This window comes from Cryptotermes secundus, unplaced genomic scaffold (genome assembly GCF_002891405.2).
Source record: "Cryptotermes secundus unplaced genomic scaffold, Csec_1.0 scaffold26, whole genome shotgun sequence".
NCBI lineage: Eukaryota > Metazoa > Arthropoda > Insecta > Blattodea > Kalotermitidae > Cryptotermes > Cryptotermes secundus.
The window spans coordinates 4640060-4645800 of record NW_019743656.1 but is presented as its reverse complement, the minus strand read 5'-3'; positions in this window follow the sequence as shown (position 1 = coordinate 4645800).

Genomic DNA, 5741 nt, shown 5'->3' with positions numbered 1-5741 from the left:
ACACTGAAGTATGAATTAGTTACTTCAATCACAGTGTTCAACAACATCCAACACTTTTTACGAAATTCACACTTAACACTTAAAAAAATTTAATACTGTCGTTTGGTTTTCGTGGCATTTTCCTTTTTACGCATATCCATACGAAGCCTACGTAATATTAGCTTGTCACTTAATAAACTGTTCTCTTCACTCTCAAGATAGTCTAGTAAGGATTCCAAATGTTTAAGAGGAGCACCATGTGATATTTTCTTACTAGCAGCACTGTCCACCTCTTCCTCATTCTCACTTTCTTCCCGCTCTTCTGGCTGCACCCCCACTGAACTTACAATTTCGTCACTGCTTAACATTTTGAAGCCCGGCTCACACGAGTCACAGTCAAACCACTCTCTTATATTTTCCTCGTTGACTTCTTCACCACAATGAACTTGGTTAGCCAATTTTGTCAATTCTAAGGCTATCTCATTTTCACTGAATCCAGTGAATCCATGGATTTCATCATTTCCATTAGTGATGAATTGATTCTTTTGTTATTTCAAATCACGAACAGTTTGTTCTCCAATACCGTACTGCATTGCTGTTTAACTACACCTCTTTTTCCCAACTGATTGATAATTTCAAGTTTCTGTTGAATACTTAACACAACACGCTTCCTTTTACACCCTGACATTTTGCTAATGCACTTGAAGATCGATATAAGGAGACTAACTGGGGCAGTGTATGGGTCCTTGAAACTTTCCACAAATCCTTGCATTCTTTCACCCCTACCCTAGATCACTGTGTTACCATAACGGGACCAAAAAATGCATGTAGAGCTCAGTTCACACTAGTGCGAAAATAGTGTTATAACTCACCATGTGAAACGAAAGTGAATGAATATTAAACAATATATAAGCCTCAAAAATGCCCCGGTAGCCCTGGTTAAGCCGCAAACCGGTTTATCCACCCCCCCATAATCGAGAGTTGTGTGTATAGTCATAAAATATACATATAAGAGGCAACGTTCACAACTCAGAATATTGCTCATCACTTTTTATACAGGATGCCGGTATCCCCCACACCCTGATCTCGTATTGGGTCTCCTTTCCTGAGGTTAACAACATAAATGCAACATGTAAATGTTCAAGTTTGTGTTGGGTTCACATTTAGAGGAAGAATCATTTTAATTCATGCATCAAACCTGAAACTTACAGCACAGTCATTTTAAATAAAATTCTTTTGACAGATGGCTGGTGTGCTATGTAATTCGATAGTTGAATTGAGAACATTTTTGCACATAATTTAACAAGCAAAGAGCATTTGTCAAAGCTCATGCCAACTTCAGAGTGACAACTGAAATGTGGGTATGATCATCAGTGTTGATGCAAAAGTATGTGACTATGGGCTATTTTAAAATTGACCAATGATTTTAACAGCATGAAAAAGGATTAGCTTCTAATTAATTACGATTATCAACATTGAGAAGTCAAACATCTGCTACTGAACACAAAATACTTTATGTTACATCCCTCTTTGGTTTTGACATTTAGTTTCTGTTAAGTTTTCATAACAGACAGTAGTTTGCACTGGGCAACAACACATTATGGGCAACAAGAGATTTATGGAATTATAAGAACAGTGCCTTAATTTTAGACTATGAACTATGTAAGCAAGGTATGAAGTATCCATAGTCAAGAATACAATGAAGATGGGTGTAGTAAATTCCTCTGAAACCCTTACTTGCCTATAAGACTATAGAGAGTCATAACTCAGATCACAATATGAATAAACTATGTCAGATAAAATAATTAAAATGTTGTAGGCCACGAGCATAAACAGTATTACAACTTTGACTGCTTGTTCAAAAATAATACCATAGCTTTGACAATTAACAATAAATACCAATACAGTTTTTAATACAGCCCTCTCTATTTACCTTCAGATGCTGTTTTTGGTGTTCTGTGAAACATTCATGCCAAGTTCGATGTGAAAAGAATTCCTTGAAAATATTTTTATTCTCACACAGGCCTTGTGGTAGTTGCAGGCGCACACCTTCTATGTGGAATTCTTCTAAACGGGTTGACTCCTGTGACAACTCGGATCCAACTGATGATCCTTCAGAAGACATAGTTGAATATTCCAGCTCCATTTTTGGGCCTGCACACAAAATGGAATCCTGTTTGAATTGTCATCATTTTTGTTCTAATTACACACATAAGTGTGCTGTAAATATAATCCCAGTAAAGTGCTAATTAACCTATCACCTGCATTTGCCGAATCCTGTCGGATTTAATGCAGTTAATTTTACATAAAGTGCACACAGAGGCTCTTACTTAACAATAGTTGGGTGGTACATTTCTAAATCTAAAACATGACCCACCCGGTAGATATACATGCAAAAATATAACTTCGCTCAATAAAAATTCACTCCCTTAAAGTCTGAAGAATCACGGTAGTTATTATTGATATTTCTAAGGCAAAAGAAGACAAATAGACCATGTTTCAAGATAGATTTCGATTGTAAAGGCACTGGGACAGACTTAAAATTGGAGTGGATTCTAATTATTCATATTTGTACCGACCTTAGAGGTGTAGTTTTTAAGTTTTGTCTAATTTCAACGCCCTCCACGTTTGGTATCCGAGGTCTGCAATGCAGATATTATAGAAACCAACAGTGGAGGACATGGCGGACGGAACGGGAACCATATTTGAAACAGTGTCCTCAACACAAATTTTCGCCACAAATTAGAACATTCTCTATTAAAGAATCAATTTCCCTACTTAGGCTTTGCATTGAACGGGAAACCAGGAAAAACGCTAGTTTCGGTGGTGCATCAAGGAAACTGGCAACCGAAACGCAACCACAATTTCTGAGAACTGTTACAAGCCTAAGTTGAATACATGCTACTGGATGGAGCAGGGCAAAGTGAGGAAACTGAGTTGCCAGTTCCTCAATTTGTGCTGCCCCATTCAGTAACAAGCGCTCAATTCAGGCTGATAACAGTTCTCCGAAATTGTGGTTGCGTTTCGGTTGCCGGTTTCCTTCGTGTGCCCTTATCCTAAACGTTGCGTAAAACTATTTACACTTCTAATCAGGTGAGGAAGTAGTAGACGTCTACCTAGTTCGGGAGCGTTTTTAGCTCAATTTCCTAAAGTAGGTTTATACGATCTCCATGATGTCTTTATCTATGAATCCCCCTTTGTTAACTTTTGAATACCTGAACCAAGTTTTATGAAACTTGCTATGTACATCTTTGCACTTTATCCCACCTCAATGGCACACTTCATAAATTTCTTCCATCAGTCTGTGTCTGTATGTGCAGCCCCCCCTTCTTGTTGCTAGGCAACGACTCGGTACAAAACGTTAGCACTGGCTGTGTTGTTACCAAAGGATACCGCGGTTGCTACGCAGCAATAAACAGCTCTCGACAGCGTTGCTAGCAACACCTGTAAACACGGCGTCAGGCAACAGCGGTACCTATCACGTAACTGTTTTCTGTGTTGTCCGTGCCGAGGCTAAATAAGGAGGAGCGAACACTATTCAGTAGTTAGTGAGTAGTGAGTGATTAGTAGTGAGGACTGAGCCAGTTACGAGTGAGTGAGTTACTAGAGAGAGACGGTAACCAGCCAGTTACAGTCTAGCACTCTTCGGAGTGAATGGAAACAAGAGAAGTATTTGTAATACTGCCGATGGCAGTAATTGCAAGATTGTAAATTGAGTGATTGTAAGAGCGAATGTGCAATAAATTCGATATATTTAATACGGCGTGAAGTTACTTGTCGCGTCACTACAACAACATGTTACAATATACATTTGTCATTCTCCCAACTTTTAAGCTGGTCTGAAACGTCCATATAGACCTGAGAACCCTTTTCACGCATGATACTGATTTATTATAACACATGAATTAAGGAGAGTGTTATTTTCTATCGGCAAGCGCAGCTTAGGACATATGCAAACAGCTGATCGTACCTTCAAAACTTTAAAGAGGTCAAGAATTGCGTGTCATTTCAGCGCATACTTCAACCGTCAGCCTAAAACTGAATGCGAATGTTCTGGCAAACATACTCTCAGGAAAGAAAGCGCTATATTTTATTCGTATTTCTGTGAAATTTATAACACACCGAATTTGTGGTTCTCGCGGTGATGACTACAAAGAATACTGTCACGTTTTGGGTATGGCACGCGACAAATAACTTTACGTGGGTCTCGGATTTAGCGAATCTTTATGGGACTCTCACACTTACACACCTTACAACTATCACCACTTGCAGTGTCACTTGACTTCCTTCGGGGTCCACCAGCTCCCTGAGTAAAATTCTACTTCACGATGTCTCACTTGAGTCGTGCCACTGTTGCGCGACGGGACATCCTCTTGTCGGTTTGTGTTTTTTGTGCCAATTTCGCACGGCGTATTGTCTTTCTGCCGGCGACAGCCAATTTCTTCTGGGGTCTACAATTTTCCCGTGTTGAATTTTTCGGTTTCTGGTGGCGGCGCTCCGCAGCCAGTTTTCGGTCCCCACGCATTTTCTTCTTCGGTTCTCCGACCGGCATTACTTCGGAGTCTTCTGCGGGGACCTCTCGTCGTTCTGCCTCCTCAGGTTTCCTGTCCAGTGAGGTCGATTTTCTCTCTTCTTGACGCGCCTCCATCTCTTGGCAGGCCAACGTCACATCGTGGTTGTCGTTCACCCATTTGTCTCTCATGGCGGCCATCCCTTCTCGCCATGCTTTCATATTGGCCTATCTGTCGTATTCTAGTTTGGCCAGTAGTTCTCTGTGGCCGGTCATCATTTGTTCTTGGCCCACTAACAGACGTTCCATCATCTGTTGTATGTCCATTCTTCCGCGCGGTATTTTCGTGTTTTAAGTTCGATCCTGCCGGTCACGTGTGTAAGTCCAATCTCTTAAATTTGTCTTAGAATCCGAACTGATCCAGCTTCTAACACCAGTTGTCACGTGCTGGGTATGGAACGCGACAAATAACTTTACGTGGGTCTCGGATTTAGCGAATCTTTATTGGACTCTCACGCTTACACACCTTACAATTATCACCACTTGCAGTGTCACTTGACTTCTGGCCCAATACTCCAATGCGACGTCTCAACTACGTGTATTTCTGGCAGCGAATATTCCAAGACTGTCTTCTTGCTGTCTTCTTCTATATTGTATGGCGTCTAGGTTCCAACTTGGCAAATGCCTTCAACCCTTTTTATAACCTAGGCCGCTGCTATGCAGTGAACCCTCGTTATAACCGTGGAGACTCATCTCCGGGGAGATTCGCCTTTCCATGGAAGTAACTCTACTGGATTCCAAACATGTGACAATACTATCTTCTGAGATCTGACACCGCGTAATCTAGTAAACATTTACAGAGGTTTCCAAGGAAAGAACTGTATCCATCGTCAGGGTGGAGGAGTAAACCAAGCAAACCAACAAGAAACGAACGGCAAACAGAACCTACAACCTACCCACAGGGGATAAATATGCTGGATTTCAAGTCCTCAATGCGGTGAATATAAAGGACACAATATTCTGCTGGGATGTGACACCGTATTATCTGGCGCAAGTTAGCCGACATTTCGGAAAAACACATTTCCATTATTTTTAGAGTTGAGAAGTAAGCCTCCTAAACCGCATTAAAATTTATACCAGACTACAGGGCGTCACACCCAGACGCTTGGACACTGCACAAAGAGAAGTTTGGCATGTTGATGTTGGTGTTAGAATGGCAGCCGCAAAATGTTTCCCGTCGTTCCTTGTCTAA